The following is a 23014-nucleotide window of genomic DNA, read 5'->3' on the forward strand; positions in this document are numbered from 1 at the left end:
AGAATTAACCTGAAACTGCATATTATAAAACTTATTTTTAAATGATGGCGCTTAATTGAAAAGACTCCCAAAGAATACTGCATTAGAAAGTGACAGAGTGAAACCGTGAGGCTGACCGCAGGAGTCCCTGGAAATTTCACCAAATGTTGTGTCAAAACCGGGAAACAGAAGAACTGCACCTGATGAAACATTCAATTAATCACTCGAGTCCTCCCCACATACGAAGTTATGTAAAAAGTGTTCCCAGAAGGTAAAGTGAGCAGGAGGGCTGTGAACACACAAAGAGAGAGCCACTTCGTCCACGGACCACAACAAAAGAAACGCTAATGAGTGCCGACGACACGCTGGAGTCCAGGGCTCTGGGCGCAGCTGGGATGGGGACACTCAGGGTCCCACTGTCCAGATGGGAAACCAGGGTGGAAACACCAGGGAGCCTGTCCCAGGGTGCAGAGCTAGTGCACAGTGGTTCATACTGCGACAATCCCAGCTGCCAGGCTCTGGGGCTCCTCGGGACAGAATCCTGTTGACTTCACTCTGGGGTGCGAGAAGCGGCAGCATCCCCCAAAGGCACCTGGAGAAGTGGTGTTACCCTCCATCCCCTGTCCCCGGCGTTACCCTCCATGCCCCTGTACCCGGCGTTACCCTCCGTCCCCCTGTCCCTGGTGTTACCCTACGTCCTCTGTCCCCAGTGTTGCTCACCATCCTCCTCACCTTCAGTCCCCTCTCCCTGTCCTCCCTCATTTTCCTGTTCAGCCAGAGCACATCACATGTCTCTTCCCTTTTCAAGAGGCTCAGCTGCACCCAGAGGCATTCCAGCCTATTCGGGATGGGACACACACCCTGGGGAAATGCCAGCACAGGGCCGGAAGAGCCTGAGACCGTCTCACTGTCGCCCAGGAAGGATGGAACAGCCCACGGTCACGCTGATTGTCAGGCAGGATGAAAACTTCTGTGTCCGAAATGTTCTTTTCACTGGAACTCTTCGGACCATTCGTGAACGAATCAGTTAAATACCAGCAAGGGCCATTCCCACTTATTCTCTGGCTACAGTTTTCCACCCACCAGCAACCACACTCCTAGGAATTATCCCTAACGCAGAATCAGCGTCTTGTGCCTTTAGGAAAACCTCTTTCTCTCCTGCTTTGTCCTCCTTCCCCAAAAGGTGCCTCTGACTGCCTCACTCGCCGTACCAGGATTTCACTCGGCTATGGAGGAAAATCTGTGTGAGGCTCAGAGGTGGCTGGTCCCTGCATGGGCAGCAGGTCTGTGACATCCTCCGAGGAGCCTGGCCCAGGCCTGCCTCACACGCCAGGACTCTGCCTTCTGGCCCTCAGGCCCCCGAAGCTGCTTTCCCTCCAGGTGTCATGCCCCGGGCAAGAAGGCCGGACCAGGGCCCAGGGCTGCTGTGGGTCGGAAAAGCCTCCTGATACCTCCCACTCCAGGACCCCCCATCAGCATCCCAGCATCTGGACCTGTGTCACCAGCCGCTCCGCCGTACAAGAGAATTGGATTTTCAGCTGGGTGTGCTGCTTCCCTAAACAAAGTAGGGTGTTGTTACTCAGGAAAAAGGAAAAATTGACATCTTCTTGGCAACCCCGCGACATCCAGCCACCGGTTCTCACCACCCCCAGAGATGTCCATCCAGGGCAGATAGTGTCTTCAACCGAGCGCCACTGACCCAGAAGTGCAGTAATTAGTACACTTTCACCAGAATCACCCACTCCTTCACCTTTACACCCAAGAAAAACATGTTTGCCAGGCAAATTAGATGTCCAGGAGGTGTAAGGAAACCCCAAGCCTGCTTTAAGCCTCAGACTTTTGAGACCGCTGAGGGCTGTGCGCACAAGAACAAGGCTGCACCCGAAAGCTCTGCTACTGCCGGACGTCGTGGACAGACCGCACGGCTCAGCCACATGGACCCTTCCAGGACTTCACGAGAGGGACCTCCGTGGTACATGCAATGATGTGCACTTCGTTCAGCCTCGAACAGACCACGCCCTCGTTACAGGGTCGGTGGTCCACCTCCTGCCATCAGCCCCCCACCTCACCGAGGGTCTGTGTCTTCATCTGAAAGAACTTTGCTGTTTTACCTGGGTACCAAAATGCAGCATCGCGATGTTTAAAGGGCTTTAAATATCAACACTCCGGGTGCAGTCCTTGTCACTTTAATGCGGTCACTCGATGCAGGCCTCACTCACAACTCTGAGGTAGCTCATACCTTCCCTACCTAACCAAGGAAGAAACGAAGGCACGGAAGGTGCAGCTCCTAAGGAGCAGATTAGGATTCAAAACAGTGATCTTCGTCACATGCTGACCTACCTCTCAGGCTGAGATAACGTTGAAAATTAACCAGGTAGAACAGCATTCCATAAATCAGCTGGAAATGGTCCTCGTGGATGGGCCTGTGGTTACTCCCTGAAGAACAAGGCCATTAGCCCAAAAATCCACCTGTGTCACACTCAAATGTTTACATATACAATTATTTTTAAAATAACCCAATCAAGCATGTTCACAGCCATTTAGAGCCATAGAGATCGTCTGCTTCGCTGACAATCAACCCAAGACCTCTGTCGGCAAAGGGCACGGTGCCAGATCCAGAGAAGGCGGGACAGAGACACAAGCAGGAACCTCTCCATCCCTGGGAGCCTCGCTCTGATGTGTCCGTGAGGACACGGTACAGACCGCGGGGCACAGGCAGACGGCAGGCCAGGAGAAGGGGCTGCATTGCCGGGAGGCAGTGCTTTGAGCTCGAATGGATGGAACACTGCTAACCAGTGAAGGTGGAGAGACGGCACCCGTCTGAGAGCATGTAGAGGCAGCAAAGCACAGCCAGCCTCGGGGAACCAGAAGCCACAGGGACATCAGGTTGGGTGCTGCTGTCTGCCGGCCACCGGCTGGGGGACTGTACTGGGCCTGGAGGGACATCCCTGACACTCCCCACCAGATGCCAGGGGCACCCCCAGCCCCAGGTGAGAACCACGGATCCCATGGCGAATGAGGCCAGCCTGTGGGAAGTGGGGCTGGGACAGCTCTGTACAGCTTAATAGGAAGTTGGGTTCTATTTTGTGGGGTTTTGGTCACGCCGATGGCTAGTCACGGCTGTCCGTCAGGAAGTGATTTGAGGACAGACCAGAGAAGGGGCTGCCAAGACCAGCGGAGCATTCGCTGCCTGGGTCCAAGGAAAAGGAAATAAAGGCTGGCGATGTGACAGTGGGGGGAAGCACAGAGCGAAGGAACTGGTGGAGACACAGGGCTGGCCCCGCACAGGGCTTTGAGCAGCTACCCGGGGGTCGTCCTATGAATTTTCCTCATGGCCCCAAGAGGCGGCTGTGAGGATCCATCTCCTGAGGACAGAACTGCTCCAGAGCCACACAGTGAGGATCCACAGAACCAAGATCCGGGCCAGCTCCAAAGCGGGTGAACTTGACCCCTCAGTCATGGTCCTAAGACAGGGATCGGAGCCCCCTGGACACACAGACTCAGGAACTGCAGGAAGGGGAAACGGATGCCCCGGACCAGTGGCGGGACCCAGGGTTTCAGCCCTCCAGGGCCACTGGGAGGAGCCACTGCACAGGTGGACACACGGTGCTTTAACCCACGCTGGGGGGAGGAGCCCTCACTCTCAGGGTGGAGACCGCAGCTCGATCGGGCCAGCCTCCCTGCTGGGCACAGCCTGCGCCACACAGGATGCTGAGGTGCCCCAACGTTGGGGTGCTCAGAGCCACTCAGCTGAGATCGTGGTGCTTTCTGTAACCACTCTCGTTTCTTTATGCTATAGATCTGGACTCCACCCTTTGCAATGTGTGGGCTTCTAGGAAGAGGCTGGCCAGCCGGGGAAGTGTCCTGGGCTCTGTCCCAGTGATGACGAACTTGGCTCCCCACAAGGGCGGCCTGTTCACCACAGTGACCCCCGGGGACCACGCCTGCACCCACCTTGTTGAAGATAATTCACTTCTCATCCGTGAAAGAATAAAGCTAGACTAACTCAATTTCACACTCACTTCCAACTTTAACAACTTGTGTTAGGAAATCAAAGGCAAGGACTCTGACCACGTCACAAACCCAGGAAGCAAAATCCAAGACTAACGGAACGATGCCACCTTCGCAGTTCCGAGCTTTACTAGTTGTTTTTCTTTTCTGGTCTGTTTTTCTCTTTTGGTTTAAATAATTAAAGACCCTCGTTGAGAAGAAAAAAAAATTCTCTATGAACCTAAAAAAAGTGGTTCTAATTAAACATTTACATATTCTTCCATATGCTTCATAAACAGTTGAAATTACAGCTCTAGGCCGGGTGCGGTGGCTCAAGCCTGTAATCCCAGCACTTTGGGAGGCCGAGACGGGCGGATCACGAGGTCAGGAGATCGAGACCATCCTGGTTGACACGGTGAAACCCTGTCTCTACTAAAAAATACAAAAAAAAAACTAGCCGGGCGAGGTGGCGGGCGCCTGTAGTCCCAGCTACTCGGGAGGCTGAGGCAGGAGAATGGCGTGAACCCAGGAGGCGGAGCTTGCAGTGAGCCAAGATCACGCCACTGCACTCCAGCCTGGGCGGCAGAGCGAGACACTGTCTCAAAAAAAAAAAAAAAAAGAAATTACAGCTCTACTTACTGTTAAGTACTTTAACCAAATGAAAGGTTAATTATACAGACTGGCAATTATAAAAAATAAGGCTACATATTCGTGGCATCACGAATAATTAATAAGAACCGTTTGATTTCATTCAGACCAGGGATTCTGTGCTAATATGCTCTCAACTGTCTTGAAATAATGGTGAAATTTTAAAATTACTTTTGTACTTAAATATGTCCCCAAAGTGAAGCACAGCGGCTACCATCCATCATGGTCCCCGGAAGAGCGACCCGCCCTACTATGGCCGACACCCTGATTCCCGAGGGCTGCATCCCGGGGCTATACTGGTGCAGAGAACGTTCAGGAAACAGACCAGGTGGCAGGAGGGGGTCTTGTCCTCAAGAAACCTCATGAGTCTTGCTAGGGGGACAAACAGCGAGAGAATGAAACCGGCAGCCACGGAATCCGGACAGCGATGCCCAGGCCTCGCCATGTGTACCCCCTGGCTGGCACCTCCCTGAGACCCATCTGGCACAGGCAGCGGCAGGGTCCGGCCCTTGGAGCGCAGGGATGGCAGAGCAGAGCCATCAAAGCGGGTGGCATGCTGACAGCGGCTTCTCCGCAAGAGCTCCTGGCTCTCAGGGAGCTGAGAGCTCCTCAATGGGAAATTCTGGCTGAGCTCCAGGGGAAAGTGGGTGGGAGGCCCGTCTCCTCTGCCCCCATCTCCTCTGCCCCAACCCTGGAAGAGGGTCAGATATCAATGTTAACTCTTGTGCTGACTCAATTAATTCCAACAATTCAGAAAACAAACTTGCTTTAAGTATTAATTTCCTTAAAAGAACGAACACGAATTCAAATAATTCACATAATTAAAATGATTTTAATTGTTAATTTAATTAAAACATCTCCGTTTTCACAGCATCACGTACCTTGGTACTTTCTCCTTATTGCATTTCCCATCTTCCAGGGCAGGTTTCCTTCCACCCAGGGCAGCAGCGACTCTGGTGTCTCGGGTATTCCCAGGCTTCCGTCAGCCCCTGGGGGGCTTACAGTTCTGCAGCGGTCTCCATCCTCATTAATCTGCATAAGAATATCCGTCCGCAGGGATGTCCTGTGGCCCCGTGGCCACATCTGACGTGCAGCTAAACGCTGGGCGTGTCGCCTGGTGACAGCAGATGACACAGCTGTGGGCAAGGTAGCACCTCTGGGCGCCGACACTCTCGATGAGTTTTTTACAAGACCATTCTTTAATGGATGAACCCCGACAGGAAACACTAAAGATTGTTTTTAACTATTTTTATATCAAGACATATCTTTATCAAACGTTCACTCAAAGCTAAATGTCACTTCTCCAGCCAACCCCTTTAAGAATACCTAAAACTTAAGACTGGAATGACGCTTTCAAACACATACTCTACTCATGCATTCCCGGGAGCAGAGAGCAGCTTAATGTTTTCACGCTACACAGGCATGAAGTTTGGCGAAGGCATTTTAATATTTTTACCTGAATATTTGAATAAAATCAAAAGATCATTTTCACTCTAATATTCTACTTAGAATGTAATTTTCCATTAAATAAACAGTCAGTGTTCAGTAACCCACATGCTGATAAACTTTTGAAAACTTTAGAAAGTATTAAGTATAATCAAAGATTACTTTTAATTTTCGAGCTGGTAAGAGCCTGTGTCAGGGAACAGTGTTGAGATTGAAGAGATAAAAGCGCGATTATTTTCTTAAAGAAAAGCGAAATTCGTAAAAGAGACCAGGTGATTATATAAAGAAACACAGAATCCGTTTTCAGAAATGGCAAACATTGACCACAGAACACCAGCGTTGCCCGTGATGAGAGAAACAGTTAAAAGGAAGAATTCACGGCGGCCCAGCATAGATCAGGTGTGGGAGGACAGAGACGTGATGAAATGATCCTCCTTCTAACTTCCCAGAAAGGCACAAATGGCCAGCATTGTAACTGAAGACCAGGCAGGCACCAGTGTGAACTCAGACTCCATGGCCAGCACCGTAACTGGAGACCACATGGGCAATGGTGTGAACTCAGACCCCACGGCCCACACCGTAACTGGAGATCACACGGGCACCAGTGTGAACTCGGACCCGACGGCACCTGCCTGGGCTGCTCCAGCCACCACCAGAACCTGTTCTGCAGCTGAACTGGAAGCTGATTCTGGAAGGAACTGAGGAGCATGAGGACGAGATCCTTCTACCTCGACAGGGATCAATTTTTTAATGATTTCTTTCTTTTAGAAAACTGTTAATAAACTACTTTGTTCCAAAATGTCCAGGATTTCAGCAGCCTCTATATTCCTTCATGTCAATCAAAGCTTAGGCACGTGGGTTACTTCACTGTTCGCGACACCCTTTTCAAATAAAACCTGGGGCCGCCTGTGTACCCAAGAGCCTGGGCACTGAACATTCAGAGAAAACGTCCAGGGCGAGAGTGTTCACGTCCCAGCGGTGCGGTAGAGTGGATGGGGGGAGTTCGAGCCACAGGTGGCCACGCCTCCCCTGCCTCCGGCCAGTGCCCACTGCTCACGCACTCCTTCCTCGGCCCATCCTGAGCCACGGGGCCCTCGCGTAACCAAGGCCACTGCGGTACCTCCAGGAACAAACTGGTTACAGGTGGACTGCTCTCTACGCAAGATACAAAGATTGTTTTTAAAACTGCTCGTCTCTGGAATTTATCCCAGTCACAGGCTAGATTAAGAAAACTGACTAAAAACAGCAGGAAGAAAAACTCACTCTACCCATTGAGGCACAGCCTCTGAAATAACTGCAGAGGAGTTTTTCCTGGGTTAGGTACGCGGTGGGGTGACCCTACCCCATAGCGGGGCGATGGCACATGGTGGGAACCAAGGAACATCTCCGAGTACATGTAGGAAAATGCACTCAACTCCCAAACAGAGAGAGAAACTGCTTTTTTCCTTAAAAGCTTCTCTCTTTTATTCTCAGAAAGACTCTCTTTGGTGTCTTGACTGCTGAAGGGACAAGCCTGTCATCCCCAGAAAGCAGCCCTGGACAGTCTCCAGATCCTATGGCCCTCAGGCCCACCTTGCCTACTGATGATCCCACATTACGAAACCTAATCATCAGAAAAACCTCCCAGTCCGCAGCTCACCAGTGACATTTTATTCAGGGAAATGCTAATAAAAACCTGGGGCTCTGTGTAAACGCTGTCCCCTAGGTACTGAGGCTCCACACAGATGGCACACAGGGAGACAGGCCTCACTCCTTCCTGGTGCCCCATGTCTCTCTTCACATTTTATTAGCTGAGTTTTGTGGCGGTTTGTTACTTTTAACCTGCCTGTCCAAGGCAACTGCACTAAACTAATTGTCCGGGGCAGATCCACTCATAATGACCCTCAGCTCAGAGTTGGAAGTAGCACTGGAGAATGAGGTGGTTTCAGGGCACTATGCTTCCCTGCCCTCTTTTCCAGGGATGCCAAGTAAGTTTCTGCCATGGCCGATGATGTCAGTACTACACTAACATTCGTTCAACGGCAGGCCACCAATTAATGCTTAATGAACAATGCCCTTAAGAGCAAAACCCCATCTCTACCAAAAATACAAAAAATTAGCTGGACATGGTGGTGAGCGCCTATGATCTCAGCTACTGGGGAACTGAGGCAGGAGAATTGTTTGAACCCAGGAGGCAGAGTTCGCAGTGAGCCGAGATTGCACCATTGCACTCCAGCCTGGGCAACAAGAGTGAGACTCCATCTCAAAAAAGAAAGAAAGAAAGAAAAGGAAGAAAGGAAGAAAGGAAGAAAGGAAGAAAGGAAGAAAGGAAGAAAGGAAGAAAGGAAGAAAGGAAGAAAGAAAGAAAGAAAGAAAGAAAGAAAGAAAGAAAGAAAGAAAGAAAGAAAGAAAGAAAGAAAGAAAGAAAGAAAGAATTCTCACGACACTGTCAACATCTTCAGTTCTTCCCAAGGATAGCGTAAAATTATCACACACAACGTAAACCCAGTTAGATCAACGTTCTCTCCTCACCAATCCAAAACTAAATCCTTATTTCAAACTGGCCCCCAATTTTTCACAATTTAAGAAGACTGAGAGGAATAACCATGAACAAGCAAGGTTTACACAGACGTCAGACTTCCCAACTCTCGCTCAGGAGCTCACCCCAAACTCCTTCTGCGGAATCAGCCCGGATAACAGTTCCTGGTGGCCGCACAAGAACAGAGGGTCCCACGAACCCACGACAGACCCCACCATTCAGCCCCAGGCAGAGGAGAGAGGTGGACGGTCACGAAAGACAGAAAAGCAGGGAACTGTGATTCTTCTGAGTTAATGCAGGTGATTGGGCCAAAAAACAAGGCACATCCACCTGTGAATGGTGTGAGCTCCCAGCTGGCTGTGCAGAGGCTGTAGATATGAAGGAACTCACTTCCCTGCACACTGAAGTGCATCAGCATCTCCACATCGACCGCACCTGGGCTCTGCTCGCCCCTCACAAACTAGGATGACAGTGGCTGCTTCTGGACAGAATGTCAAGGACGGATGGACAGACATCCTGGACAGACACTGTACAGAGACCAGGGGCTGGGCAGGGGGAAGCGGCACAACCTTGGGGCCAGCAGGGGCGAGGCCAGGAAGCCTCGGTGAAGGCCTGCATCTCCTCATCCAACAGAAGCAGGAGGGGCCACCCAGTGAGGGCTGCAGCTGCGGTGAAGTGGCCAGTGGGACATAGCAGGAGGCCGTGGCCAGCCTTACCCCCAGCCCGGGAGGAGGGGCCCAGCTGTGGGCACTGCCCCGGGAGCCAGCATCCTGAGCCCCCAGGGAAGATGGGAAATTGCCCCTGGGCACTGGGTGCTCAGGCTGGAGGTGGTGAGACCTCGAGGCCCTGCAGTCGGGGAGGCAAGGGCAGAGGTGGCCAGACTGCAGCTCAGTGAAGGGCTTTGTCAGGAAAGGCCCCCAGAGGCTGCCTCACCAGCCCGGGGGAGGTTACTTCCAGCCCAGAGGCTCAACAGGGCCCTCGGTGGTGATGCTTAACCTTGTCCTCTGACAGAGGACCATCGAGACAGAGTCACTCAAACCTCTGCCAAGTTCTGCACCCAAATGAAGCTCATCATAAAACACCTCATTTCACCCTACACAGAGTCCACAGACTGCTCCACAGTCTCCCAGGTAAGAGTTGGTGCATCTCTGCTGAGCTACTTCTGACTTCATCCTTTCTCAACTGCTTCATGTTTCACCCTCCACAGAGTCCACAGACTGCCCCACATTTCACCCTACACAGTCCACAGACTGCCCCACATTTCACCCTACACAGTCCACAGACTGCCCCACATTTCACCCTACACAGAGTACAGAGACTGCTTCACAGAATACTACCAAAGGGGACCATCAAATGATCCCCAAGAAGTAATGCGCGCCTTAAAAGTAAGAAAGCCAACCTCCTCCCCCTCTCCTAACCCCCTCCCCTCATTTCCGCAGAACCAAAGAAATATGAAGGGCCAGTGACGCCCCACTGAAGAACGCTCTCCTGGTGGTTACACTCTGTACATAGGGAGCACAACACTGCTCCGTGCTGCCTGAGGCTACTAGTCTATACTACACTAATACGATCTGTTTGTTCTATTCTATACTATTCCATTCTCTATGATAGAATACTACAGCTTCATTCCATACTATAAAATACTGTACTATCTGTTCTATTCTATTCTATTTTCTTCTATACGGAAAAGAGTTAGCCAGCTTGCTTTAGGCAGACAGTAAGGGAAGGGTCCCAGAGAGCCTCCAGTCCATGTTTTGTGCAGATAGGGGGACTTGCACGGGGGGCTCGCCTAAACATGCTCACATCAGAATAAGGATCCCCATGCACATGGGGGAATGGGGTGGAACCACCAGATATTTGCTCCTTAGACAGGGAGCCCAGCCCCATCAGCTTCTATATAAAAGCCCTTGTAGTCAACTGGGAAGGAGGCGACCATCAACTTGCTCTCAGGACCCCTCTTTTCGCTGAGAGCTTAACTTTTAGCTTAACGAGTTCCACTGCACTCACTCTTCGATGTCCCCGTGCCTGTTTCTTCCTGGTCATGAGACAAGAACCTGGACCCAGCTGAGCTAAAGAGCAAAACTCCTGCATCAGTGCTACAGAACACTATCCTCTCTGTTCTGTGCCATGCGACTCTACTATTCCACACCACACTACGTAATATTAATACTATGCTGTGTGTTCTAATCTAGATTGTATTATGCTATGCAATACTACATCATTAGTTCAACTGTATACTCTACAATACTATCCCACTTGTTCTATTCTAGACCATGTAATACTATTTGTCCTATTGTATACTATACTACATAATGTTACACCGTTTCTTCTATTCTATGCTACCCTATATAACAGTATGCTATTTGTTCTTTTCTGCGCTACTCTATGTAATTCTATTCTGTTTGTTCCATTCTATACAATACCTTGCATCATTTTACCATGTTCCACGATACAAGAGTAGAGTCAGTTATACTTTCATAATCTCTTTTCCAAGCTCTTACCCAGTAAGAAATGTGATGTTTTACTATGCCTCACATAAATGCACATTTCATGATAATCAATGCCATTTCCTATGGTTGTAGAATTCTGTCTCTATGATTCTACTGATACGGCTTCTTTGGGCTTTTCTGTAAGTCCTTTGCAGTGTCTCGTTTCCTAGTGAAAAGATGACTAAGGTCCCGATAAGATCCTACAAAACCAACATTCACACAGGCTCACCTGTGAGCACACTGCTGGACTCCGTGTTAAAGGAGGGACAGGAAGACAGACGGCTGTCGGTGGATGGAAGGCAACAAGCACAGAGTAGATTCCAGAACTGAGACAGGTACCAAGGCTCTGGCACAGCTCAGGGTCGATCCCAATTCTAGCCTCTCACAGAAAGGCAGAGGAGACTTAGCACAAAGAGCATGGAACTTTGCTTTAATAAAGCAAATGCTTACCATCCACTGTGAGGAGCTCAAGGAGAAATGGCAGTAGGCTCTACTAATAACTACTGCTTTAAAAAATGGAAGGGAGAGGGTACATTTTCACATGGGCCATGTGGAAAGTTGGCTGGACCTGACACTGGACCTGATGCTGGACCTGCCGCTGGACCTGATGCTGGACCTGACGCTGGACCTGCCCCTGGACCTGCCACTCGGTCTGCTACTGGACTGCTAACAAATGCTGCAGATTTTTATGGCGAGAAAAGTACAATGCGTCTGAGAGCAGCTGTCCCAGCTCTGGATGAAGCCGGCAGAACAAGGAAGCAGCAGAGACGCTGGTATCATTCAGTGGGCAGAGTCAATGACCCTCCTCTAAGTCCAGCAAAGCTCAATCTGCGTGTCTGCAACTAGAAATAGCAATCGTAAGCCAGACCTCCTGGCAAATACCATTGACCCGCTGTAATTCTGTGTGGTGTATTATGTCCCATGTACGGGAAATCATTCACAGAGCCTTTAACCAGGAAGTACTAACATGACTTTTAATGCAATATAACAGCTTAGCACCCATTTCACATATATTTAACCCCAGTGGTATATTTAAATATATATTTTATAGAACATCAGGCATGTTTATCTAATGGCTCGAACTTTCACAATGTCTCTCTCCCTGAGAGGACAGCGGAGGATCCCATGCACTGTCTCCAGGAACATGCCCTTCCCAGAGAGGATTCACAAATCAAATGTGCACATGCATGCATGCACAGACACGTATCACACACACACATACACATGGACACGCACACCTACATGCAATACATACATTCACACATGCACACACATTCACATAATCACATAATACCACCACATAACACATGCATACACATACACACAACACTCAAACACACACGCACAAACATACAACACTCAAACACACACGCACAAGCATACACACAACACTCAAACACACATGCATATACATACACATTCTGACACATACATACGTAAATGCGTAGACATAACATGCACAAATATACATGTATAACTATATACACACGAGCATCCATGCATGCCTACTTGCACATATGTGCAGTCGTGCCTAAACATGTAACACATGCACACACATACATGCAACACAAATACACATGCACACATATACACATGCATGCACATGTACATTACACACAAAGGCACACATACATGCACAACACATATACATGCAATATACACTTTCATACACATAAATGCAAACACACATACATATAAACCCCTCAAAGACCCCATTATTCAATTTTTTTTTTTTTTTTTTTTTTTTTGAGACGGAGTCTCGCTCTGTCACCCAGGCTGGAGTGCAGTGGCCGGATCTCAGCTCACTGCAAGCTCCGCCTCCCGGGTTCACGCCATTCTCCTGCCTCAGCCTCCCGAGTAGCTGGGACTACAGGCGCCTGCCACCTCGCCCAGCTATGTTTTTGTATTTTTAGTAGAGACGGGGTTTCACTGTGTTAGCCAGGATGGTCTCGATCTCCTGACCTCGTGATCCGCCCGTCTCGGCCTCCCAAAGTGCTGGGATTACAGGCTTGAGCCACCTTGCCCGGCCCCCATTATTCAATTCTAAACAAAGTGGTTTATCCCCCAAATGTACCTTCCCGTAATTAATAAGCTCTACTGCACATTTCTTGTTTCTAATAATGAGGTCTCACACACAGCACACACACATTTATACTCCAATACGTGTGAACATATAAATAGAAATAGGCACACGTGCACGAAGACCCTCTTCTGTAAAGGTATTCTCAAACTTGAACTGAACGAATTCTGCTAATTATAGTCAGAGTCAGCAAAGATATATATTTGACCTCGGAATGAATATACTCGTTCTTTTCGTTACCCCTGGCAACAGCAAGAAGGTAAAACAGAGTTGTGCTATACCCTGTCACTTATTCAATCCCACTTCCTGGGATCTGACCCACTTGGAATAGCGTTTCTGTCTGAGTGATTTCCTTCTGACTAAAATCATGAGACAATTCCTTCTCTTCCTGCTTTCTCTTTCCCAGGCCTTTTCACTGCCCTTTCATCATCTCGGAAACTAAATCATACTTGTCAAAATGGAACGCAAAGAAACAGCCTTAGGAGAGAATCCCACAATGGAATGGACCCAAGAGAGGAAAAAATATTCTTTTTGAAAATGTACAAAAGGAAAAGTCAAGAGGCCTGGATTCCCTCTCATGACAGAAACAGACGTCAGCATAGCAGGTCACTCAGCACAGTTCAGCTCTGTGTATGAAACAGAGATTCTAGTCCTTGTCCCTGTTTCAAGCTCTGTGTATGAAACAGAGTCTAGCCCTTGTCCCTGTTTCATGATGTTGCAGTGAAGGTAACAAAACGGACAAAGGGCACAGGCTGCAGAAAAGGATTTTAAAAGGATGACTTTTAAAATGTGAGCCTGCTTTTCAAGGGCACAATGAGGACATTTTCAAGTATATTAAAGCTGATTTATAAGAGATGGGTATAAAGACTCTACAAGGTCATTAGACTTTAGACTTACAAAGAAAACAAATCACATTCTCCTAGCATCACCAGTCAGGTGTTCCACAAATACTAAGAATAGCCACCGCAACGGGGTCCACTATGAGGGGTCAAAACATAACCCATGAAGCATGGCCAAGAGCTCCTATAACCTGATTTCTAGGAATCTAATTTTAAACATCCTCACAGCTAGCACATCACAAAAATACAGAGCTCCAAATGCTGTAACACAAGTGCTAACAACACCTAGCCAAAAATATACGAGGCATTTCAGGCAAAAATCCCAGAGTCAGAAGAACACAAGTTTTCTAAGTTCTTCAAAAGCTGGTGCTGATTGAGGCTCTTCTGCAGACTTCAACAAAAGACACGCTAGAATTAGCCATTGACGGTAACCCTGAGTCAACACGCACAGTGTTCGGAAAAGCACAAGGCCTGCTCCGGGCTTGAGACCCCTGGGAACTTTCTCTGGACCACACCGAGTGGACGACTTTGAGGACTCAAAATAACCAACAACCAGTCCACGAACAGAGAAAGAAGACTGCAGCCTCCCTGGGGACCTGGCTCCATGCCTGTCCCCTTTCTTCCGGATACCTTTGCCCTTCCTGGCTCCCTCCTCCACCTGGAGATGCTCTGGGTTCAGGCCCCTCTCCAGTTGTGTCTCGGTCCACAGCTGGCTACCTGTGTGAAGCACCAGGCCTTGAAGGACCATCTCCACCTGCTTCCTGCACTTCCCACCCACTTCCGCGAGACCCCCAGGTTCTGGCTGCTCTCAGGGATCAGGGCCGCCAGGCTCCCCTCACAGGCTCCAACTGGAGTCCTGCCCCCTGGTTTTCAGCAACACTTGGGACTTTCTCCTGGAAACTCTCGGCTCTGGGCTTTAGAGAACTGTGCCATCCAGCTCTTCTCTGGACTCTAAGCAGGGCCTTTTCTGGATCTTCTAACCCTTCCTCCATTTCCAAATGTGGGCTTTCCTTTGGCGTCCTCTCTCCAGACATGCACGCCTCACACTCTGGCTACTTCACCTGCACGTCTACCTAAGAGGCTCCCAAATGCACCCTGCTCCAGATTGTCCCCAAGCCTCCTCCTGTATTTCCAGACTCGCAGCTTGCAGTGGTGTCTGTAAGTATCTCCGAGTCAGATCCACACTTGCTTCTCCTGATTTCCAGCAAAGCGCAACGCCAACCTCAGGGTGCAGACTCGCAGCTTCTTCCGCCTTCCTGCACTCCCTCTTCCCCTCCTGACCCAGACACCGAATCGCTCAGCTCACTGGCTGCCTTCTGTCCTCCTCTCGCCATGGCGAGTGCCCTGCATGAGCCTGCTCTGTCCCTCAGGCTCCACGGCGTGCCGCACATCAGAGGAGATTCTCTCCGGAACCCTCAGTGGCTCCCTCGTATCCGACAGGTAAGGACTTCCACATTCTGGCCCCAATCTAACTTTCTGGCCTCAGATATGCACATGCATATTTTATCTATGCAAAGAGAGTACAGGCCTCACACCTGCTCTCATTCCTGGGCTCCTAGCTCCTCCTGAAGGTGCTGTATGAGCTACCTATGCACTTTCCAAACCCTAATTGAATATGCGCTTGGAGAACATTTACTTGATAATTTTGTGGCATTGCTGGATAACGTGGACAAAGTGAGAACTACGCAGGTGCGTGGATGCTGCCTTGCGCAGACGTCACTTACCCAGACACTCCCAGATGCTCAAGGTGACCAGCCCTATTGGCGCACAGGCAGGCGCAGGCTGCACCCCCACAGCTGGGCCCGGCGAGCTGAACTATAATCATGAAGCAGCTGTTTGCTCCTAAATCTGTGTATGCCGGTGCACTTGTTACACATTACTGAAACCAATAAAGTATGACTCCAAAGAGTGAATAATTGTATGAAAACTAAGTTGGATGCCTTTCAAAGACTTAATATGGGGGAAATTTTTTTTTTTCATTTTAATCTTTTCTACATTGCTATCACATTAGGTATGGGCAAAAAATATACACAATGTTTGAGGAAATAATTTTTAAAGGTTTCAAATGTAACATATCTTGTTTCTCTTGTGTTGCCTATTCTCTTCTAGAAGAATCAAAACTGTGGCAGGCCTGCGATGGCTGTGGTTGAGGAAAGAGGCCACACCCACAGCCAGCAGAACCACGCTCAGCAGCAGCCTAGCCCCGCGTGGAAGAGGCGTGAACACTCTCGGGAGAGGTGGATGTGCACTAACCGTTCCCAGCTCTGACCTCTTTGATTAACTGAATATGGTGATTGGTTTTATCTGAACATCAGACAAAAGGGTGTCTACGCCCAGGAAAGACCCTAAACACTCTGGACCCTGCGGGGGCAGATGGTGACCTTGACCCAGTGATACCACTCTCCAGTGGGCAGCCAGCCCAGTCTCCTAATCGTAAAGGACATTCATAGCAACACTACGAAAAAGAAACACGACTGTTCTGAGCCGGAAAAGTGAAATTTAAAACATTAAATATACAGGTTCTAACTAAGAGGCAGACGGACCGGGCGCGGTGGCTCACGCCTGTAATCCCAACCCCTTGGAAGGCCGTGGTGGGTGGATCACTTGAGGTCAGGAGTTCGAGACCAGCCTGGTCAACATGGTGAAACCCCATCTCTACTAAAAATGCAAAAATTACCCGGATGTGGTGGCGGGCACCTGTAATCCCAGCTACTTAGGAGGCTGAGGCAGGAGAATCGCTTGAACCCGGGAGGTGGAGGTTGCAGTGAGCCGAGATCGCGCCACCGCACTCCAGCCTGGGCAACACTTTCTCAAAAAAAGTAAAATAAAATAAAATAAAATAAAATAAAATAAAATAAAATAAAATAAAAGGCAGACAAACAAAAGGAGATTTCCTCTGATCTTAAAAACAGAAGTATTTGATTCACAGCCTGGATAATTGAAGATCTGCATAGAAATCACCTAGGGCCCCGCCCTCCCTCACAACAGACTGCGATAGAGGGGAGGAGGGCAGGAGGTGGGCCCCTTATCCACGAGAAGCTCCTCCCACCCCATCCCCTTCCTCAGGAGGGCGACCTGCCCAGTGCAGGCTCCCTTCTCCCCAGGTAAGACCCTGGTGTCTCTACAGGAACACCCACCTCCCTTCCCTGCAATCCACTCCAGCTGCTCACGGCCAGCCAAGGGGGGCGCTCTTCAGAGAGGAGCAAACGGCTTCGGGGAGAGCCTGAACTCCCACATCCCAGGTGTGGCTTGCCAGGGAGCACAGAGGAAGGATGCAGGTCCCGAGAAGGAGGAGGCGCAGGAGGACGATGAGAGAGACAAGAGAGACAAGAGAGGCAGACCGCCTAGCGACGCGCTGAGCGCAGGACCTGGCGGAGGCCTCCTGGGGAGGGGCAGAGGCAAACAGGCTGCTGCTTCTAGGCTGCTCCGGAGGATACAAGCTCGGAAGGGGCTGCAAGGCAGGACTCGCTGAGGAGCAGTCATGTGGATGCCCCGCCTCTCACACGGCACACACTGACAACATGCAACTAACAAACAACACAACACGCATGTACAATGCGCTTATACAACACTGACAACACACAATGCACACAAACACACACAACCTATACAACACATACCCAATACATGCAACTCACAACACAATATGCATTTTTAACACTCAGGCAACGCATAACCAATACATGCAACTCGCAACACAACATGTACGTACAACACACTCATACACACATACAGCACACGTAACTCACATACAACACAACACGCACGTACAATGCACTCATACAGCACACACAACACACAACTCACATACAACATGCACATGCAACACACTCATACGACACACAACACTCATATAACACACAACACACACAACTCACAACACAACATGCACACACAACACTCACACAACATACACACAATACATACAACTCACAACATACACATACAACACACTCATACAGCTCACGTACAAAACATGCAACTCACGTTCAACACAACATGCACGTACAACATACACGACACACTCAAATCAACGCAACATTCACATACTCACAACATACACATACAATACACTCAAACAACACATACAAGAAATGTAACTCACGCACAACACAACATGCACATACAACACACTACACAACATTCAACACATACAACATACACAATACATGCAACTCAACACAAATACATGTACAATGCACTCACAACACACAACACTTACACAACACACAACACATGCAACTCACAAACACACGTACAACACACTCATACAACACACAGCACTCACAAAACATACACACAATACATGCAACTCATATACAACATACACATACACACGTACAATGCACAACACTCATATAACACACAACACACATACAACATACAAAACATACAACTCACAAATACACGTAGAACACACTCATACAACACACAACACTCAAACATACAATAAATGCAACTCAACACAATATGCACATGCAACACACATACAACCCATGCAACTCACATACAACACAACACACTCATGCAACACATTCATACAACACACACTGTACAGATTCTAAGTATGAAATAGAAAACAGCACACGCACGGTTTCTAAAGTATGATGAAAGTGTTTTCAAGAAGGTCGTCCAACATCCAAACTGGTACCATGTCCTCATTTTCAGCTGCTGCTCAGATTCAAGCATTTTTATCATCCGCTCTATGAATTATAATAATACAGCATAAACCCAGTTTTCATTTTACACCCACTTTGGTGTGGGTTGCTCCAAAACAGGGGCCAGGAGCCTCAGAGTCGTCCTTCAGAACAAAACACAACCCACACTCAGAGGCCAGGAAGGGAACTCGGGGGGTGACACACACTCTCTCATCTGCAGAGCTCTGCTTCAATTACTTCACACGCAACCAGGGCTGGAACGGGGTTGCTGAGGGTACAGACACGGCAAACTGAGAAGAAACTGGCAGGTGGAGGAAGATCGGCCAAAACCCAAGGAAAAATGCTGAACATTTTCCACAAATAGTTCACACGACAGATGATACTCGGGCTACTGAAAGTTTATTGAGAGGGGTCTTGCTCCAAAGAAAAAGTTCTCTCCCAAGGTTATCGAAGATTCACAGCAGACACCTGCCCCCAACACACCATCTGCCGAGGGCCTATGAGTCAAAAAGAAAGTAAGACAGAAGTAAGGGTACAGGGGAAGGAGAGCAGGAGGGGACCGAGTACTCGGAACCAAGTGAAGTGATGGGCGGACACTGAATGCCTGACTCCAGGGTTATCACCTCGGAAAACAAGTCTGTTGAAGTCCGTAGTAACAGTGTTAGTGCTTTCACTGAACCTGCACTCAACACTGGAGAACCTCCCTGTGTTATGAAGACGATCTGAAAAATAACATTAATTCACAAGGTAGAGTGACGATTCAGCCACAGAAAATAAAACTGATATAATCCACTACAAGTCACACTGTCTTTCTTTAAGACTGGTTTATGATGCAGAAAAGAGGCAGCTTGAGATCTCAAATACTGAAACTGGCAGACACCTTGTTTCCCTGAATTCTCACAACCGTGGCACCAGCTAGGGTAAGACAGAGTGGCTTTCAGAGCTTCCAGAACAACAGAACAGATCGATCATAAATATGCAAAGGTGATCTGAAGACAGAATTAATATTCCACGTTTTGGCTTAAACTAGTCATGTGATTTCCAATAAGTGGGAAACATCCACACCAATTTTTATAAGAAAGTTCAATGTGAACACATAGTACAGAACACGATCTTTGTTTTGGAATTTATTTATTTAATATGACAATTTCAATTGTCTTTAGGGATTCCTGATATTGAATGCTCATCTTTACTAATGATGAGCTACCCATTTTCTGACTGAGGAAATGGAAAGTTGTCACTGCCTAACACCAATACTCAACACAGCCTGTATGAAAGGGAAAGCTACACCTGTGTACACACACATACATACACATGCATACACATACCTACACATGTACACGCACACACATACACGTGTACGCACGTGCACACACATGTACACATGTGTGCATACATACATATGCATGCACACATACGCACATACCTGCATACACACGCATATGCGCGCACACATACATATACACGCGTACACATGTACATACATACATGCATATACACGTGCACATGGACACGCATACACGCATACAGACGTGCACACACATGCATATGTACATGCATACGTAAGTATCATCTCAGGTATGTGGATTCAAAATTCTGATGCAAACAAGAATAATCACAAAACAAGGTAGGGTGTCAACAAGTGAGAATTGAGATGGAAGTCCTGGAATGTTCCAGAGACCATAGGAGGGAGGTCTGCACATCACGTAAACATCTTACCCATTTTAAACGTGACCATTCCTGCCAACATCGGCCTGGATTAAGAAGATTTCATTGACATAAGGAACAGAAAATATAATACTTGTTCTAATGAGGTTCTCTAATCATTAGATTATTTTCATAATTATAAGTAATCACTAAATAACTTCCTTTCAAGGGTCTAAAAATAAAAATAAGATTACAAAGTCACAGTCCTGACAGTTGTATCATGCAAATCACAGCTGTGAAAATAAAGCATGGCTTTGAGACTATGCCCTCCTCAAATACCCTTCATGGAATTTTGTACCAGTAATGGCTGGTAATTAATTGTTACACCAGGTGGAAAAGTATATCATTTGGGGTATATGAAGTAAGCATGTAAAGAGAAATGACCACACACACCTGAAACCAGGTCTCATTTCACAACTGTTTCCTACTTTCGATTTGCTTAATTTACTTCATGAGGTGCCTTGAGGAGAGAAAGCAGAGCTGGGATCCGCCCCGAGGCTGCTTCGGGAAGAGCTGGGTGGGCACCAAGCCCCTCAGACCGAGGGCTGAGCTGCGTGGCTATGACCCCATCACTGCGGCTCCCCAAGCGTGTGTCCCTGTGTGTCACGCAAACCCCTGCCACACAGGTGACACACGCCACACGCCTGACACAGGCTCAGCACACAGGGAGCGATCAGTAAGGGGTGACTAGAGAGAAGCGACGGCCTTCAGCGTGGACGGAGAAAACAGGTCACAGACTCACAGAGGAAACGCCACAGATCCACAGACGGAGAAAACACCACAGATGCATGGACGGAGGAAACAGACTACAGACGCACGGAGCGAAGAAAAGCGCCACAGATGCACGGAGGGAGGAAAAGCGCCACAGACGCACACATGGAGAAAACGCCACAGATGCACGGACGGAAGAAACGCCACTGACACACGGACAGAAGAAATGCCACAGACGCATGGACGGAGGAAACGCGCCACTGAGGCACGCATGGAGAAAACAGGCCACAGAAGCACGAAGGGAGAAAACGCCACAGACGCACGGACGGAAGAAACAAGGCAGAGACGTGCACACACCAGCGTGGAACATGGGACAGGAACGTCTCGGCCATGCACCTTCCACTCCCACTAGGGACTTCCCACCCCAGAGCACTCAGGATGGCTGTGGAGCTCCTGCCACCTACCCCAGAGGTGAAGCTGAGGAGCCAGAGATGAGCAGGTTCACGTCCATCAAATGCGGCTGCAATCCCTGTAATAACAGGAGGTCACCATTAAACAGAAGGGCACTTCACTTGGAATAAAAGCACTCTGCATAAAAGAACTAAAGATTGGCCGGAGACCGCTTAGAAACCATCACAATCATTCTTGCTAGTGACAGTGAAGCTTCAAGAGTGGTCACTTTTTCCTGTAGAAACGCCACAGAGCTGATTCCTGGAACTCAGTTAGAATATTTCTTTCCCGGAAACCACACAACCAAGAGTTTAATAATGCCATCTCTTGAGCAGAAAGATTAAGATTTCTGATGAAACAAAACCCTGGCAAGCCTCCTGATTCTAGAAGATGCTATACAGAAAAGCTAACTCAAAGGGGTTGCATTTCTTTTGTCGTCCATGACACACACGAAAAAAATTTTAAATATACAAAAAATGTAGGATTTGTACAGTGAGTACCAATGTATCTACCCCCTGGATCACAGATTAGATTTTAAATGTAAAGTTCTAAATGTTCCCAGCTAAGGAAATGTGCGGTGGAAGCCTCTACCTGGTTAGAACCAAGGGGAATGGAATGAGCTTTCCCTGGCCTTGCTACTCAGCTGGGAGGGGCTGCCACAGCTCGGCCACCCCACCCCAGAGCACTCAGGATGGCTGTGGAGTTCCTGCCACCCATCCCAGAGGTGAGGCTGGATCCCCAATCGAGGTGTTAAGAGTGAGCCAGCTGGGCGCGGTGTCTGAAGCCTACAATCCCAGCACTTTGGAAGGCCAAGATGGGTGGATTACGAAGGCAAGAGATCGAGATCATCCTGGCTAACACAGTGAAACTCCGTCTCTGCTAAAAAAAAAAATACAAAAAACTAGCCGGGCGAGGTGGCGGGCGCCTGTAGTCCCAGCTACTCTGGAGGCTGATGCAGGAGAATGGCATAAACGTGGGAGGCGGAGCTTGCAGTGAGCTGAGATCTGGCCACCGCACTCCAGCCTGGGCGACAGAGCGAGACTCCATCTCAAAAAACAAAACAAACAAACAAAAAGAGTGAGCCAGCCTTTAGAGGCCATGTGGTCTATACTTGAATAGAAAATGTTCCAGGAAACCAAAGATTCAAATGCCTGTGATGAATTCCTAACCATTTGAAACCAGGCTCCTCATCTATATAAAGAGAACAATGCTCTCTCCTGAGAAAGCATTTCAGAAGGACGAAAAAGGATCCACATGAGAGCAGCTGAAAACTACAAAGCACCCTGCAATTATAAGATTTTTTCCAGATCTTTGTTTCAAGGAATGTCAGCATTCTAAATATTGCGCTTCATCCCACATCACCTTTCAGGAGCAGATCATAACGATCAAAAGTATCAGCAGAATCCCTACCAGCTCAGTCGCCGTGTGCTTCTTCTCCCTGCATGAGAATTCCTGCAGAACGATGGGACCATCCAAGAATGGCTCCCTGCCATCATGTG

Source organism: Macaca nemestrina, assembly GCF_043159975.1.
Source record: "Macaca nemestrina isolate mMacNem1 chromosome 11 unlocalized genomic scaffold, mMacNem.hap1 SUPER_11_unloc_3, whole genome shotgun sequence".
NCBI classification, from domain to species: domain Eukaryota; kingdom Metazoa; phylum Chordata; class Mammalia; order Primates; family Cercopithecidae; genus Macaca; species Macaca nemestrina.